We start from the raw sequence: 18,612 nt of genomic DNA, 5'->3' as shown, positions 1-18,612 counted from the left end.
ACCGGTTTTTACCAGTTGATGCACATCCTCATATAAAACTCTGTGAACTGCCGGGGCGGTTACTCTCTTTTGGAAAGTCTGACTGCAGCTGCTTTACAGCCTTAACAAAAGAGATCCATGTACATGATAATATGGAATCATTCAATCTTCTAATAAATAAGAAGTGTGCTACTGGTGATTCCTCGAAGTGGATAAATGAACACGCAACACTGCTATTCCCTCCTCCCACAATAATCTTTGATCTATTGATTATTGTGGGAAAAGCTGAGGCATGGGTTCTAGCACTATCACCCATTGTGAACACAGTCTACACTCGAGCGGCTACAGTAATGAGGTTGGTTGACCCAAAACCTCGAGGCACAGCATTTGGGAAACACTGATGCACTCTGCTCAACTAAAAACAGCAGATGTAGCTGAATGATGCATCATCCTTCACGCTGCAGCGATAATGCAGAGCTGGTGCGATTGTCTGCATAAGAAGGAAAGGACACATCAATGCTTCCTTTAGTACCTCCTTTAGCAGACATTGTAGCATCCTTGATGAAAGCAAAGGTGATAACACCATCCCAGATTTCACAGTGACAGACAGACCATCCCTTTCAGTCTGTTGCCTGAAGCTGCTTTACACTGTACAGCAAAGCTGCTGCAATATTACTCTCAGCAAACGGATCGATGATGCTGGAACTTGCTGCTCGCCTCTCGTACCCCACTCGCCTGTGTTTTAAAAACTAAAAAACTGTTTATCAAAACCTCCTGCTCGTACAGTTGTTTCCTGTCTGAAGCACAGGTCGTAATGCAGGTGTAACTCGTTGGTTATGTCCTCAGGTGTAGGACTGTCACGATGGACAAAAGGCAGAGTGAAACTGGATCACCTTCTCAGCAGTAAGAGGAACAGGAACCGACAGCTGAGCCAGATTTAATTTCACCGTCACTGGAAATGAGTCTTATTCATTTTTGAGCCTCTGTAATAAAGAGCTGTTTTTCTCTGGACTGTCCTCATGTGTATAACACAAAACTGTGTCGCCACATGGGGTCAGCAGCAGCACAGTTTCAGGTCACCAGAGATAAGGTCCAGCGTGAACTCTCGATTTGAACTAGACAGAAATCACACATCAGGCATGACTCGCTTCCTTTCTCCTATTAACTGTCTGTGAAGTTTGCTTTATTCTCTAGTGATAAGATTTAGAGATGCACAAAATGCACAGTCAAAAGAAAATCACTTAAGAAGGAGGAAACTTAAAAGATGCAGTTTATGCAGAAAAATGAATCTGAGCTTCAGTTCGATGATTGAGTCTAAATCTGAAGATCAGAATGAAAGAAAAGAAAGATCCGTACAACACTGTGTCAGCCGTTATGTGTGATTTGTAGTTTAATGCTGTATTTCCTTAAAACCTGTTTTTGTACATTTACATCTAAACTCAGAGCCACAGAAACAGTCCAGTAATCTGATGAAATGAACATGTTTATGATGCAGAATGTGAAAATGTCACAGGTTGTCTGTATTATTCACCATCAGTCCATCCATCCGGTCCATTCTAGCGATTACATTCGCTGTGGCGCCACCAAGTGTCGACAAGTGTTCAGTGCAAGCCAGGGCTTTCTCCGAGGTCTGAGGACTTAACCAGACGCGACTCGGATCGGTCTAAACTACCAGACGAGAAAAGAATAATAAACATGTGTTCATGTGTGTCAGTGCGTGAACTCACTGGAGGATCTCCCTGCTACAGAGAGCACAGAGACACCGAGGAGTGATCGGACAACCAGAACCCAGGATACACAGGTTCAGTGAAGGTGGTGTTGAAGGTGTGGAGGTGGATCAGTGAGTCAGAGGAGATTCTGTAGAAGGACAGCATGCCAGCAGGCCGGTCCACGTACACTGCTATTCTGTCGAGGACAGAGGAGGAGGAGACGCGTGTTCCTCTGTTATTGTGCATTGCATAGCACCCAACATGAGAGCACCTTAGACTCCACGAGTAGTTATTGTCTCCAAACCGAACCCTCTGGAAAGTGTTTCTGTTTTCTCTGTGACTCACTGCTATGTCAATCACTCCTTCCCACTCCACCTCCCAGTAACAGCGACCAGTCAGTCCACTGGTACACACCATTTGCACAAAGGAGTGAAACCTCTCTGAGTGAAAGGGATATGGCTGCTCTTCCGTCACACGTGTCAGCTGCCTGTTGTTGTCAGATAGTTTGAGGTTTCTGTGTAATGTATTTGTGTCCGGTACAAGTGCACAGAAATCTGATGGAGAGAGGAAACAGCAAACGCTTTATCGTCTGAAGCTTTTACGTGCTGCTTTATTCACACGCTGACTGTTAATAAGAGGAAAAGTTAAGGAGTTTATTGTTTGGATCTCCAGTCAGACTGAGAATGAATGCACACACACACATTTCTGATTTAAATAAGTGAACACACACTCACACTTCTTCAGACCGGGTCTCAGCCTCTGCTCTCCACAATGTTCCAGCCTGGAGGAAGAAACAAAGTCTGATTAATATTAGGGTTGCCAAAATCAACGTGGATTCGTCTCGATTAATCCGATTAAAATTTTTAACGCAATTAACACATCTGCAGCGCTGAATGACTCAAAATCCCTGAAATGTCTCTGTCAACGCATTTGGGGCAGTTTGTCCAAGTAGAGTTACCTTTGCACATGTGCAGTAGATCTGGTAGTGACGGGCAGCAGAACCAACCAAATCAGTATGGATGATGACAAACAGTACACTGGCCCTCTCGTGGGAAATTTGAGTATGAAAAGCAACAAGACGGAGTAGTCGACCGACATAAAGTATTGTGCACATTGTGCAGGAAGGAAGTTTCATTTCAGTCTCAGCTTAAAACATTAACGCGGAGCTTACGTTAGTCGGAGATGCTGCTAGCACTTTGGCTAGCGTGTCTCCTCACAGAGCGTCGGGAACTCAGTAAGTCTACCTCGGACAAACTGACTGACACAATTACCAAGTGAATTGCAACAAACTGCAGATCTATTAATATTGTTGAGGACACAGGCTTTACAAAGGTGTTGCACGTTGCCTCTCAAGATGCATTTCACAAGTGTCCAACAAGAAGCACAATAATGTCAAAAATTCATCAGCTGTATGAAACTGAAAAGGAGAAAAAGTCTTTAGCTTTAGCTGTACGCCGCCCTCAAGGATACGCCACCCTCAAGGAGCTGCTTCTTCGGCGCTATGCCCTCTCCGACGCTGAACGAGCCGAAAAGCTCCTCAACCTGTCAGGCTTGGGTGGCGGTACCGCGCTCGAGCTCATGGAGAACATGCTATCGTTGCTTGGGCCGGATGACGGTGGTTTCCTCTTCGCCCACCTCTTCCTCCGCCAACTACCGGCCGCCGTGAGAGCTGTCCTCGCAAACTCCCCGCTTCTGCCTGCGAAGGATTATTGCTCCCTGGCTGAAGAAGCGGATCGCATTCTCCTGGCTAGCCGCACTTTCGACGTTCACGCTCTGGCTACGGACTCGCCGGCGGCACCTTCCACGCCTCCACCTGCCTCCCCCGGAGCATCCGCCCCCTTGCTGACGGCAGGGATTGCTACACGCCGGCACCGCGGAAAGAGCATCTGTTTCTACCATCAGCGTTTTGGCGACAGAGCGCGTCGCTGCCTGCCGCCTTGCGCTTTCACAGCCCAGGGAAACGGACCCGCCAGCGCGCCGTAGCAGCCGCGACCGCTGGCAATACAGAAAGGCTGCTCTTCATAGAGGACTCGTGCTCCGGGAGACGTTTTCTTGTGGACTCCGGCTCCCAGAAGAGCCTCCTTCCCCCTACCGCTGCCGACGGACTAGCAGCGAACTGTGGGCCGCAGCTCATTGCAGCTAATGGCTCTCCCATCAAAACGTTTGGGGAAAGGTTGGTGACTGTTTGTTTTCATGGCCGGGATTTCCAGTGGAACTTTGTCGTTGCCGCTAGCTCTGTACCTATTTTAGGTGCTGATTTCCTGTGTGCTCATGGACTGCTTGTCGATGTTGCTAACAGACGTTTAATCGATGCTCTCTCGTTTTCTTCGCTACCCTGTTTTACTCGGGCCGCCGAGCCCCTGATTCGGGCTAATGTAGTGACCTCCGGGGATGCTTTTCAGCGTTTGCTTTTAGAGTTTCCATCGCTGTCTGTCCCTAATTTCTCTAGCACGGTAACGAAGCATGGGGTTGAGCATTATATTCCCACGGTCGGGCCACCGGTGTTCGCGCGCGCGCTGCCTCGACCCCGCGAAACTGTCCGTCGCTCGGGAAGAGTTTGCAGCCATGGAGCGCCTTGGCATTGTACAGCGTTCGAACAGTGCATGGGCCTCTCCGCTTCACATGGTGCCCAAATCGGACGGTCGGTGGCGGCCATGCGGAGATTTCCGCCGTTTAAATAATGCCACGGAGAATGACCGTTACCCCATCCCCCATATTCAGGATTTTTCTGCCAATCTCGCCGGAACGTTGATTTTTTCTAAAATTGACTTGGTGCGGGGGTATCACCAAGTTCGCGTGCGCGCCGAAGACATTCCTAAAACCGCTGTCATTACCCCCTTCGGCTTGTTCGAGTTTTTGCGCATGCCATTTGGCCTGAAAGGTGCCGCCCAGACCTTTCAGCGGCTGATGGACTCCGTTTTGCGTGGGCTGCCGTTCGTTTTTGTTTACGTGGACGATATATTGGTGGCCAGCTGCTCAGCGAGCCAGCACGAGTCCCATCTGCGCCAGGTTTTCCAGCGTTTGGCAGCGCACGGCCTGATCATCAACCCTTCCAAGTGCCAGTTTGGGTTGCCTGTTCTGGATTTCCTCGGGCACCGCATTTCCGCTGAAGGTGTGGTTCCGTTGCCCGACAGAGTCCAGGCTGTTTCGGCTTTTCCGCGTCCCACGTCGGTTAAAGCGTTGCAGGAGTTCTTGGGGATAATAAATTTTTACAACCGCTTTCTCCCCAGAGCTGCCCACCTGCTACAGCCACTCTATGCTGCCTTAAAAGGTAAAACGGCCAAAGATCCGGTTGACTGGCTGCCGGAACGCGTCCATGCGTTTTCCGCAGCCAAGTCTGCGCTGGCTGACGCCGCCCTGCTGGCCCACCCGCTTCCGTCGGCAGAGATCGCGTTGACCACCGACGCGTCCGACGTGGCAGTGGGTGGGGTGTTGGAACAGCGGGTTTCAGGTCTCTGGCAACCGCTCGCCTTTTTCAGTCGTACGCTCCGGGATGCTGAACGCAAGTACAGTGTTTTTGACAGGGAGTTGCTGGCCCTGCACCTCGCGACACGACACTTTCGTTTTTTCCTCGAGGGTCGCAACTTTACTGCGTACGTTGACCACAAACCTTTGACGTTTGCGATGTCCAAGGTCTCTGACCCATGGAGCGCACGCCAGCAGCGCCAGTTGGCGGCCGTTTCAGAGTTTACCACAGACATTCAGCATGTGGCTGGTAAGTCCAATCACGTCGCTGACTGTCTCTCACGTGTGTTGGTTTCTCCGGTGTATGTCGGCGTCGACTACGCTGCCATGGCCGCCGAGCAACGTGCTGACCCGGATGTCCTTGCCCTTCGGTCAACAAAAACGGGCCTCGTGCTGGAGGACACCCCGGTGTGGGACGGCGGTCCGCACCTTCTTTGCGATGTTTCCACCGGCCGCCCCCGCCCGGTGGTTCCCCTTTCGTGGCGTCGTCGTGTTTTTGACTCGGTGCATGCCCTCTCTCATCCCGGCGTCCGGGCCTCGGTCAAGCTGGTCAGCGCCAGGTTTGTTTGGCCGGGCATTCGCAGGGCGGTGAAAGAATGGGCGGCGGTTTGTATCCCATGCCAACGCTCGAAAATCCACCGGCACACACAGGCACCCCTTGAACCTTTCCGTGTCCCGGGTAGGCGTTTCGATCACGTTCATGTGGACCTGGTTGGTCCCTTGCCGCAGTCACAGGGTTTCACGCACCTTTTGACTGTGGTGGACCGCACGACCAGGTGGCCGGAGGCGGTACCCCTGGCGTCCACGACAGCGGTGACGGTGGCCAGGGCATTTTTGTCAACGTGGGTTTCACGTTTCGGTCCCCCTGCTGACATTACCTCGGACAGGGGCCCCCAGTTTGTTTCTGAGCTTTGGTCTGCTATGGCTGACGGTCTGGGGGTCAAGGTCCACCGCACCACAGCATACCACCCGCAAGCTAATGGGATGTGCGAACGGTTTCACCGGTCACTTAAGGCCGCACTCCGGGCTTCCTTAACAAGTGGCGACTGGGTCGACCGTCTTCCGTGGGTTTTGCTGGGATTGCGTAGCGCGGTTAAAGAAGACCTCGGGGTTTCCCCGGCTGAACTGGTCCTCGGCCAGCCTCTCCGGGTCCCCGGGGAATTCTTACCTGAGAGCCCTCCCCCATGTTTCGATACCTCTTTGTTGCCTTTTCGCCCCCCAAGAGACTCCTTTCCTGTTCCTGGTCCTGTGCACCACTGCCTGCCTGACACTTTTGTTCCGAGTTCGTTGGACTCTGCTCGTTTCGTTTTCGTCAGGCACGATGCCCATAGGACTCCGCTGCGTCCACCATATGACGGGCCATACAGGGTTCTTAAACCAGGCGACAAACATTTCATTTTGGACTTTGGCGGTCGGCAGGAGGTTGTCTCTGTTGACAGACTTAAGCCTGCACATGTTATGCAGGAGGATCAGTTGGTCCCGGCCCAGGCCCCTCGCCACGGCCGCCCACCTGCCACCGGGCTGATGGATTCTGTTTTTTCCCCCAGGAGCGACCCAAAATCAACGGAGTCCGAGTCGTCTGCAGCTTTTTCTGACCGCCAGTGCCAGCCTCGCTCCCGGGCTGGGTTGCCCTCTGTCAGTTCCCCACCCCCCCGGTTCAGCCGTTCCGGCCGTTTGCTTAAGCCCCAGGTCCTGGACTAGTTCTGCTGGGTGTTCGGGGGGGGCATGTGTGGTGGACCACTAGAGGGCTCCACTCACACCCAGTGTATAGGAAGTGTGTTCCTGTGTTTTGTGGCGCGATATGCTCAGTTGATGTTGGAGACGAATAAAGAAGGAGTGAGAACTGAGAGCTCTGTGTCGTTGAAGCTTACCTCCACAATACCAAGTACCGAGGTAGTGAGTAACTATGTAAGCTGATAACTAACCTTCTCAGTTATTTTGGAGCAGTGTTGAAAACATGACTGAAATGAATGTAATGAGTGAGGACAGGGACTCAGCTCATCAGTTTACTGTCAGTCTGCACTGTTGGAGCAGACGGTGAGTTGAAAGGCGTCAGCCTGCCAGTGTGCTGTTCATACCAGAGAGTTTCAAGTCTCCACTGAGGATCCTTCAGCCCAGCAGAAAGAAGCTTCACTCCTGAGTCTCCTGGGTGATTGTAGCTCAGATCCAGCTCTCTGAGATGGGAAGGATTGGAATTCAGAGATGAGGCCAGAGAAGTACAGCCCTCCTCTGTGATCTGGCAGCCTGACAGCCTGGAGACACACACACACACACACACACACACACACACACACACACACACACACACACACCCTATCTTAGCTTTTATTTTTCAATCGTTATTTTGTTGCAACTTAAAAATATAAAAAATAATGAAAAGAGTATCTGTGTATGATTTTGTCTTAGTATAATGGTGAAAACTCTAATACAGAACTAAAGGATAGGATTTTTTCTCTATATATTTACATAATATATAATAAGTGCATTGTATATCAAAATAAATGCACACAACATTAATATACAGGGTGGGCCATTTATATGGATACACCATAATAACATGGGAATGGTTGGTGATATTAAAGTCCTGTTTGTGGCACATTAGTATATGTGAGGGGGCAAACTCCTCAAGATGGGTGGTGACCATGGTGGCCAAGTAGAAGTCGGCCATCTTGGATACAACTTTTGTTTTTTCAATAGGAAGAGGGCCATGTGACACATCAAACTTATTGGTAATGTCACAAGAAAAACACTGGTGTGCTTGGTTTCAACGTAACTTTATTCTTTCATGAGTTATTTACAAGTTTCTCTTTGTTCACAGCCATTGACATGTCGAAGAGGTTAACACGTGAGGAGCGGATCGAAATTGTGTTGATCTCTGGTGAACGCAGTAACCGGGTCATTGCAGCAGATTTCAATGCAAGACACCCTACGAGACCACCCATCTCCCATGCTACAGTCAGCAAACTGCTTGCTAAGTTTCGTGAAACTGGTTCAGTGTTGGATTTGCTAAGAGTGGCATTAGTCGAACATGCCTTCGGCGGATATCAGCTACTCACAAATGGCACCCTTACAAACTCCAGCTACTGCAGCATCTCAACGAGGATGACCCAGATCGGCGCACAGAATTTGCAGAATGGGCAAAACAAAAACTGGAACAGGACCCTCAGTTCATGCAGAAGATTTTGTTCAGTGATGAGGCAAACTTTTATGTGAATGGTGAAGTTAACAAACAAAACCACCGCTATTGGTCTGACACTAACCCACATTGGATGGATCCCTCCAAGACTGTGGGAACAACAAAAGTGATGGTTTGGTGTGGTATATGGGGTACAACGATAGTGTGTCCATTCTTCATCAATGGAAACCTCAAGGCCACTGGATATTTGAAATTGCTACATGATGATGTGTTTCCCTCTTTATGCACTGAAGCTGGCACGTTCCCTGAGTTTTTCCAGCAAGATGGTGCACCACCACATTATGGGTGCAGGTCCGAGCATTCCTAGATGAACAGTTTCCTGGAAAGTGGATTGGTCGTCGTGGGCCAGTTGAATGGCCCCCAAGGTCTCCCAATCTGACCCCCTTAGACTTTTATCTTTGGGGTCATCTGAAGGCAATTGTCTATGGTGTGAAGATACGAGATGTGCAGCACCTGAAACTATGGATACTGGATGCCTGTGCTGCCATTTCTCCTGCGGTGTTGCTATCAGTGTGTGAAGAGTGGGAGAAGAGGGTTGCATTGACAATCCAACACAATGGGCAGCACATTGAACACATTTTATAAGTGGTCAGAAACTTGTAAATAACTCATGAAAGAATAAAGTTACGTTGAAACCAAGCACACCAGTGTTTTTCTTGTGACATTACCAATAAGTTTGATGTGTCACATGGCCCTCTTCCTATTGAAAAAACAAAAGTTGTATCCAAGATGGCTGACTTCTAAATGGCCACCATGGTCACCACCCATCTTGAGGAGTTTGCCCCCTCACATATACTAATGTGCCACAAACAGGACTTTAATATCACCAACCATTCCCATGTTATTACGGTGTATCCATATAAATGGCCCACCCTGTACAATAACTAACTACAGATATAGAATACACATTTGAAATTAAGAAATATGTACAGGTTATGAGAGTGTGGGGAGGAAAGAACATGATGTGCACAGTGCTTTTACTGAATCAAGTGTCCAAAGTTATTGTAGCCTGAGTAAATACTCAGGTGTGTCATTGTGTGTTAACTGAGCAGTGAGCAGGGTGAGGGAGCATTGTTTTGCTTTATTTTGCTGTTCCTAGGGCTGCGCTTTTCTGGACAGAGATCTCAGATGTTGTTCCTGGATCTGCTGGAGCCACTCACCTAGCTTGGGGGTCCCTGCACTGAATGCTCTGATTACCACTGGGACCACTGTTACCTTCACCCTCCACATCTTCTCCAGCTCGTCTCTCAGCTTCTCATGTTCCTCCCTAATGTTGCTATGACTCAGTATAGCTAAATGTATTAACAACTACTGTGTCCCGTTGGATAGCTGTCACCCTTTTGTCTGTTTCTGGACGTCCCACAGGATCTCAGCTCAGTCATTCTCAACCACTCTAGGGGGCATATCCCGATTCAACCTCGGGACGTCCAGGCCATACTCAACACAGATGTTCCTATATGCTATACCAGCGACTTGGTTATGGCGTTCCATGTATGCACTGCCTGCTGGCACCTCATAGCCTGCTGTTATGTGCTGGATTGTCTCAGGGGTATCTTTACATAGCCTGCACCTGGGGTCTTGCCAGGTGTTGTCAGTGATTAGTGCCTCTGTGCTGTTTTTCCATGATGGCTACTGTTATTTTTCCTCTTGTGTCTGTGAAGGTTCTCAGTCCTCCAGGTCATCGTAGTCTAAGGAGCTTGGAAAGAAAAGCGTCTGGACTTCCTTAACTTTCTTGAAGACATTTCATCCAAGAAGCTTCTTCAGTTCTAATATCAACTGGTGGAGAGTCCCAGATTTTAAGCACTATGGGAGTGCCCCCCCAAGAGGGTCATGGACCTCCTACTGATCCTCTACCTAATCACACGAGCCAAGGTGTGACAACAGTTGGGGGTCACAATCAGGGCTTATGACACCAACTGTCTGCAATCTATAATCCAGTTTGAGATCTTCCCAGACGCCTTAACGCCCACTCACATCCTGGGCCTTCTGACCTCAGTAAATCACATGATAGTGTAGGGCTAGGTCTCACAATGAGCACATCTGAAACCCTGGCTGATTTTGACCTACACCTGTTTTCACATCTTGGCTCATGTGATTAGGTAGAGGATCAATAGGGGGTCCACGACACTCTTGGGGACACTCCCAATAGGACTTAAATACCTAGGACTCTTCACCAGTTGCTCTTAGAACTAAAGAAGCTTCTTGGATGAAACGTCTTCAAGAAACTTAAAGAAGTCCAGATGCTTTTCTTTCCAATCCTCTTAGACTCATTCTCTTCTTCTTTTTGAGGTGTCTGCTGCCTGAGGTATTCACAGAGCTTATGATCAATTGTTGCCATTTCCCTGATGTACTTATGGATCTTTGATGTCTCATCCTGGACTGTGGTACTGACACTCACCAGTCCCCGGCCTCCTTCCTTCCGTTTGGCATATAGCCTCAGGGTGCTGGATTTGGAGTAAAACCCTCCATGCATGGTAAAGAGCTTTCATGTCTTAATGTCAGTGGCTTCTATCTCCTTCTTTGCCCAGCAAGGTGCCTGATCACAGGCAGGGCGTGGGTGTTGATAGCCTGGATCTTGTTCTTACTTACGTTCAGCTGACTCCTCAGGACTTGCCTGACCCTCTGCAGGTACTTGGTGGTTGCAGCTTTCCTAGAGACCTCTTCATGGTTCCAATTTGCCTGTGGTGCCCCAGGTACTTGTAACTGTCCTTACTATCTGGTAATGTAATCTCCTCACTTCTGACTACCTTCCCTCTCTTTGTTACTATCCGACTACACTTCTCTAATCTGAATGACATTCTGATGTCGCTGCTCTACATCCTAGTGGTATGAATCCCTCGATGTCTTCTCCACTCCTGGCATTCAGCTTGATGTCATCCAAAGAGAGGAGGTGGCTAACAATTGCTCCATTCTGTAGTCGGTATCCGTAGCCTCTCTTGTCAACGATCTGGCTGAGGTGGTTCAGGCCTATGCATAACAGCAGTAAGGACAAAGCATCTCTTTGGTAAATCTCTCACTTTATGGTGTAATTTGCTTGAAGGTGGCCTAAGGTTCCTGTTGATCTTATATAATTCTAGTACAGGAGCTGAGGCAGGATGGGACTTTTCCCTCCTGATAATCCTTGAGGATTAGGGCTATCAGTTAGCCATTCTGGGTATGTCTCATCCATTAGCAGCAGGTATATTTGTGCTGCTAGACACATGTGGAATGCAGTTATCGTCATGTCAAGGGCTGGTACTGTCCATCTCTTCATACTTGAGACTCTTTCTTGGATGTCTCCCACTGTGATGGTTACTGGATCCTGTTCAGGGAGATTGCTCTTAGATCCACTAGCCATTGAACATTGTTGTTATAAGTTGAGTCTTCTCCCATATGGTCTTCTAGTATTCCTCAGTCTCCAACTTTGATGGGGCTGCTCTCAAATTGTTTTCCTGCCATTGACACTACACATCAGTGGAGAACAGTTGGTTTATTCTCCTGGCTTCCAACTTTCTCATATACCTCTTCAAATGGGTAGCTGTGAGTCTTTGCTTAGCAGTTCCCAAGGCCTCAGGTATGGACAGCTTGCTGTGCTTCTTAGTCACCCATTTCTTAATCACAACTTTCTGCCACTAACTTCTGTGCTATCTTGATTTTGGCTGTTCAAGTTGTAGCTAAGCATCTCAAGAATGTCACCCAATCTAGGAGGGTGGGGATGATGACGACCTGACGTCCTGGCACCCCCTTGCCGTAGCACTTGTGTTGTACCTCATCAATCTCTAAGGAACACTAAACTACCAGTTGTTTTGCCATTGGTCCAAATGTTGGGTGTCCATAGGATCCACATCCTCTTCATGTAACCCTTTGAGCTGGAATTACTTTCCATTCCAACAGGTCCCCATTCTCATCCCTTGTTCACTTATGGATTCTTGTTCCACTTCTCGTCAATGTATCCTAGTTCCTCTGCACCTGACACAGACCTTGTTAATCCAGGTGAAATCTGACATAGGATGTCTTCAGTGCACTTTCTACATGTTTCCTCTTACTATTCAAATCGACATCCCTCCTAAAAACCTTTCTGTGAAACCCATCATACTTAACATTTAGTATTTTCTGGGTCTTAATAAGTGCTCTGAGGTCATCCTTCATATTGTCCAAGGACATCACATAATGACAGTGGAATGGTCAGCTTAAATTTCCTCATCTCTCTCATCACCAGCTCCGGAGCTAACTCATCTCTCAGCCCAGTTGTCTCCTCTGTAGCTCGTCAATGATAACAAGTGCTGTTCCATGTAGTATCACTGACATGCTCAGTACCGTAATTTAGTCTTGTGTGTAAACACTGGACTCTAAAATAACAAAAAAATGAAAATCCCAGGAGTAAAAAAAGAAGTGACAAATAACAAAACAACAAAGCATGAAAGAGCTACTGTAACTGCTGTGACTCAGCAAGGCAATTTAGTGGTTAACCAAAGCACTCTCATAGGTATTGAAAGTTTGCAAAGATGCAAACTTACAAAGAAAATACAGGGAGTGCAGAATTATTAGGCAAATGAGTATTTTGTCCACATCATCCTCTTCATGCATGTTGTCTTACTCCAAGCTGTATAGGCTCGAAAGCCTACTACCAATTAAGCATATTAGGTGATGTGCATCTCTGTAATGAGAAGGGGTGTGGTCTAATGACATCAACACCCTATATCAGGTGTGCATAATTATTAGGCAACGTCCTTTCCTTTGGCAAAATGGGTCAAAAGAAGGACTTGACGGGCTCAGAAAAGTCAAAAATAGTGAGATATCTTGCAGAGGGATGCAGCAGTCATCGTGATCATGAAGCGTGATCATCGAACAATCAAGCGTTTCATTCAAAATAGTCAACAGGGTCGCAAGAAGCATGTGGAAAAACCAAGGCGCAAAATAACTGCCCATGAACTGAGAAAAGTCAAGCGTGCAGCTGCCAAGATGCCACTTGCCACCAGTTTGGCCATATTTCAGAGCTGCAACATCACTGGAGTGCCCAAAAGCACAAGGTGTGCAATACTCAGAGACATGGCCAAGGTAAGAAAGGCTGAAAGACGACCACCACTGAACAAGACACACAAGCTGAAACGTCAAGACTGGGCCAAGAAATATCTCAAGACTGGTTTTTCTAAGGTTTTATAGACTGATGAAATAAGAGTGAGTCTTGATGGGCCAGATGGATGGGCCTGTGGCTGGATTGGTAAAGGGCAGAGAGCTCCAGTCCGACTCAGACGCCAGCAAGGTGGAGGTGGAGTACTGGTTTGGGCTGGTATCATCAAAGATGAGCTTGTGGGGCCTTTTCGGGTTGAGGATGGAGTCAAGCTCAACTCCCAGTCCTACTGCCAGTTTCTGGAAGACACCTTCTTCAAGCAGTGGTACAGGAAGAAGTCTGCATCCTTCAAGAAAAACATGATTTTCATGCAGGACAATGCTCCATCACACGCGTCCAAGTACTCCACAGCGTGGCTGGCAAGAAAGGGTATAAAAGAAGGAAAACTAATGACATGGCCTCCTTGTTCACCTGATCTGAACCCCATTGAGAACCTGTGGTCCATCATCAAATGTGAGATTTACAAGGAGGGAAAACAGTACACCTCTCTGAACAGTGTCTGGGAGGCTGTGGTTGCTGCTGCATGCAATGTTGATGGTGAACAGATCAAAACACTGACAGAATCCATGGATGGCAGGCTTTTGAGTGTCCTTGCAAAGAAAAGTGGCTATATTGGTCGCTGATTTGTTTTTGTTTTGAATGTCAGAAATGTATATTTGTGAATGTGGAGATGTTATATTGGTTTCACTGGTAAAAATAAATAATTGAAATGGGTATATATTTGTTTTTTGTTAAGTTGCCTAATAATTATGCACAGTAATAGTCACCTGCACACACAGATATCCCCCTAAAATAGCTAAAACTAAAAACAAACTAAAAACTACTTCCAAAAACATTCAGCTTTGATATTAATGAGTTTTTTGGGTTCATTGAGAACATGGTTGTTGTTCAATAATAAAATCATTCCTCAAAAATACAACTTGCCTAATAATTCTGCACTCCCTGTAGTTAGCAGTTAGGGGTTAGATGTCCTTTGCCACAGTTATTAGTGAATGGATTAGAGCTATATTTTAAATCAATCTACTCAAATAATCTTAGAAGTTATTGTGAAGGCTGAAGTCAACTCTTGTACTGTTTTAGAGTAACAAAATGAGCCGATTTTGCCAAACATAATTCTGGAGCAATATATAAAAACAATTACAGTTTCCTCCTGTTTGCAAGGGGTAATCTTCTTACTTGAGAGTCTCTAGTGCACAGTCAGAATCCTTCAGTCCAGCAGAGAGTAGCTTCACGCCTAAATCGCGCAGATCGTTGTTACTCACGTCCAGCATTCTCAGACTTAACACCTGGGAGCTGAGTACTAACGACAATTGGTGGCAGCATTTCTCTGTAAGGCCAGTTCGATTCAACCTGATGAAAAAAAAAAAATTCTTGTAGCCTTAGTTTATCTTTTTATAATCAAGGTAAGTATAAATAGTGCAACAGAGCACTACATAGATATTTCACAATGTGATCTGACCTGAGCGTCTGTAGGTTACAGTGATGATGAACCATTCCAGCAGAGAGTAGACTCACTCCTGAATCCTTCAGGTCATTGTTACTCAGGTCCAGGTCTCTCAGACTGGAGAACTGGGAGTTGAGAAATAGTGAGAAGTCCTGGCAGCATTTTGCTGTGAGATTGGTTTGATTCAACCTGACAGAAAGCAACGAACAGCAATAAATATGCTTGCATTTATATACTGTCCACCTGTTTGCAGTCAGACAGCATTGATTCCTATACAGTTGTGTTTATGAGTCTAAGTACAAACAAACAATGATGATAAATGATAAACATGGAACACAATCCACTGCAGCATTATAATACAACATTTCAGCTTACCTGAGGCTCTGTAGTGTACAGTGAGGAGTCTCCAGTATTGCAGAGAGCAACTTCAGACCCAATCCCTGCAAATTGTTGTTACTCAAGTCCAGTTCTCTCAGATTGGAGGACTGGGAACTGAGAACTGAAGACAAAGCTTCACAGCTTCTCTCTGACAGAATACAGCCACTCAATCTGTAGAGGAAATAGTGATGCTGTTTATATGCTATAAAAAAAACTACTGTAGTAAATATAAAATGAATAATTATATTATTGTTTGAACAAATTTCCTCATGAGATATAATGACTATTAGTTTTACATAATTTAAATAATTTAACAAAAACTAGCACCTGTGATGCCATTGCAATATCTGGTTATCTGTGCACCTACAGAGCTTTGGTGGAGGCTTTAACCACTGGCAAAAGCCTCAAAAAAGCTTCTTCTGAAGCAGAAGCAGAATATTTCTTAGGTCAAAAACATGCAGATGTTCTTCTGATGACAGTAAGATGAAGACCAGAGCTGACCACTGAGCTGGAGAAAGTTCATATGTGGAGAGGCTTCCTGAACTTAGATACTGTTGGATCTCCTCTATTAGAGAACGATCATTTAGTTCATTCAGACAGTGGAGAAGATTAATGTTTCTCTCTGGAGACAGATTCTCACTGAGCTTCTCCTTGATATACTGGATTGTTTTCTGGTTGGTTTTTGACAAACAGTCTGTTTTTTTCAGTAGGCTCTGTAATTTATCCTGATTGGTCTGCAGTGAAAGACCCAAGAGGAAGCGAAGGAACAAGTCCAGGTGTCCGTTTGGACTCTGTAAGGCCCTGTCAGTGGAAATCCTGTGGCTCTTCTTTGAAGATGTTTTACTTAAAAGCAGTTGAAGATTGCGCATTGAGGGCTGTGGTAAAGGCATCACATTTATGTTACTGTTGTTAAGCGACATCCTCACATAAAGAGCAGCCAGAAACTCCTGAACGCTCAGATGGACGAAGCTGAACATCTTGTCTTTCCCTTTCCTTCCTCGATCTTCTTTGAAGATCTCTGTGAACACTCCTGAGCACACCGAGGCTTCACTGAAATCAATGCCACTCTCTCTCAGATCCTTCTCATAGAAGATCAGGTTGCCCTTTTCCAGCTGCTCAAAGGCCAGTTTTGCTAATGACTTAATGCATTGAATGCTCTTCTCTGGGCCATACTTTTCTTTTGTCCGATCAATCTGAAACACCAGGAACTCTGCGTACATCTCAGTCAGAGTCTTGGGCAGCTCTCCTCCCTCTCTGGCGTTCTTAACACATCCTCCAGAACTGTTGCAGTGATCCAGCAGAAGACTGGGATGTGGCACATGATGTGGAGGCTTCGTGATGTCTCGATATGGGAGATGAGTTTGTCAGCCTCCTCCTTACCTTTGACTCTCTTCCTGAAGTACTCCTCTTTCTGTGGGTCTGTGAACCCCCTGACCTCTGTTGTACTGCTGATAAACTCTCGAGGGATCTGATTGGCCGCTGCAGGCCGTGTGGTTACCCAGATGCGAGCAGAACGTAGCAGTTTCCCATTGATGAGTTTCCTCAGCAGGACATCTGTTTTAGTTGCGTTTGTTACATCGACAGAGCGAATGTCTTCAGAATGAAGGTCGAGATGAAGGCGGCTCTCATCCAGCCCATCAAACACAAACAGAAGTTTGAATTTACTCTTGTCATAGTTGGTGATTCCTGATGACTGAACATCTGTAAAGATGTAATTAAGAGCCTCCTGTGGGATGCCTACAGTTTCTGGGATGCATTCATGAATGAGCTCTGCCAAACTGAACTTTTCTCCCTTCAGAGGATTCAGCTGACGGAAGGTGAAGGGGAAAATCAGATGCACATCTTGATTGGATCTTTGTTCAGCCCAGTCCAAAACAAACTTGTGAACAAGGAAAGTTTCTCCAATTCCTGCAATTCCATTGGTCATCACTGTTTTGATGGGTCTGTAGCCTCCTGAAGGATGTTTGAACATGTCTGTGGGTCTAATAGGTTTGTCTGGCTCTGCTGGCTTCCATACTTTCTCAATCTGCCGGATCTCATGCTGTGTGCTGATATGTACATCATACCCAGCTGTGATGTACAGCTCTGTGTAGATATCAACCAGACGCTGTTTATCTTCTGCCCAACCTTCTTGTGCGCACATAAACTTGTCCTGGAAGTTTGATTGAAGCATTTGCTGGAAAAACTTGATTGGGCGAGGCTCTGGTACTGGAACCACCACATCTGTATCAAACATGAGGGGAAAAATACAAAGTGTGATGTGTATATTTCACAAATACCGATGTTGTTGTTGGAAGCAGTAAACAAAAAGTTCCATAAAGTTAAGCTTTCATTGTTCAGAGGAAGATCAATAATACAACAGCACTGGTAAAAATAAAAAAAAAATGTTAAGCCAGAGTTAAAATGTCCTCAGGGTACTGAATTTAGTGAATCCCTGGCCCTGGATCCAGCCTTCTGGATGAAACTACTTGCTAGGTGTAAGGAACCTATGTTGTCACACAGCAAGCAGGTAATGCTCATTATGAGGTGGCCTCACTTCCTTGTGACAATTAAAGCCCACGCAGCAGATGTTGCTGCATTGCAACAGCAGTTTACTTGTGTATTCTCCCCTCTGCCCTCTGACCATCCTCATAAAGTACTTCTGTGATCTCAGAAGGACCTGACACAACTCCGTAACTGTGGTTTGTGTTTTTTTATTGTTATCACACAATCTTCTTTATGTCACCTTTTGGGACCTTCCAGTGCACACTGCCCTGGCTCCAGTGCTCTTCTCCAGCAGCAGCCTCCTCTCCAGGCCTGGCTGCTACTGAAATAGGGAATGCAAAATGCTCACTGGCTGTGCAAAACCAGCCTCCCTGACACGAAACCCTGAACCTGCTGCTCCACTCCTCCCCTGCAGCTGAGCCACCAACCACACAGTGCCCCCCCCACCCACACCCACACCGCCCAACTTGTGCCGGGGAGCCATCCGGCCTAGCCAGTCTTGAGACGCGGACAGGATGCAATAGCTGCTGTTTTATCCATCTGTGGCTGCACATGCTCACAACCCAATTGGTACCCCAGAAACTATACGTCCCTCCGTCCAACCACACACTTTTTTGGGTTGGCCGTGAACCCCGCCTGCCTCAGGGACTTCAGGACCACTACCACCCGCTGCATATGCTCCGCCCAAGTGTCACTATTGATGATGATGTCTTCCAGGTCGGCTGCAGCATAAGGACGCAGCAACCAGTCTCTGAGACGCTGGAAGGTGGCAGGGGCTCCGAACAAGCCGAACATTAGTGTAACGAACTGGTACAAACCGTAAAGAGTGGAGAAGGCCCTTTTTTAC

General features: G+C 47.0%; 1 pseudogene across 1 annotated transcript in view; it reads right to left on the bottom strand.

Moving 5' to 3' along the window:
- Window positions 1–1,344: 1,344 nt before the first annotated feature.
- LOC146384718 (uncharacterized) overlaps window positions 1,345–18,612 on the bottom strand; it is a 37,633-nt pseudogene continuing 20,365 nt past the window's right edge. The window contains exons 5-13 of the transcript XR_014800368.1: window positions 18,374–18,572; window positions 18,007–18,087; window positions 15,649–17,504; window positions 15,279–15,452; window positions 14,919–15,092; window positions 14,636–14,809; window positions 7,232–7,405; window positions 2,423–2,469; window positions 1,345–2,242 (exon numbers count right to left, since the gene is read on the bottom strand). The product of XR_014800368.1 is annotated as an uncharacterized LOC146384718 (transcript). The remainder of the gene's footprint in view (window positions 2,243–2,422; window positions 2,470–7,231; window positions 7,406–14,635; window positions 14,810–14,918; window positions 15,093–15,278; window positions 15,453–15,648; window positions 17,505–18,006; window positions 18,088–18,373; window positions 18,573–18,612) is intronic.

Source organism: Perissodus microlepis, chromosome 6 (genome assembly GCF_051167445.1).
Source record: "Perissodus microlepis isolate ML-2025 ecotype Zambia chromosome 6, ASM5116744v1, whole genome shotgun sequence".
Taxonomy (NCBI): Eukaryota; Metazoa; Chordata; class Actinopteri; order Cichliformes; family Cichlidae; genus Perissodus; species Perissodus microlepis.
This window is presented reverse-complemented; position numbering and strand designations above follow the sequence as displayed.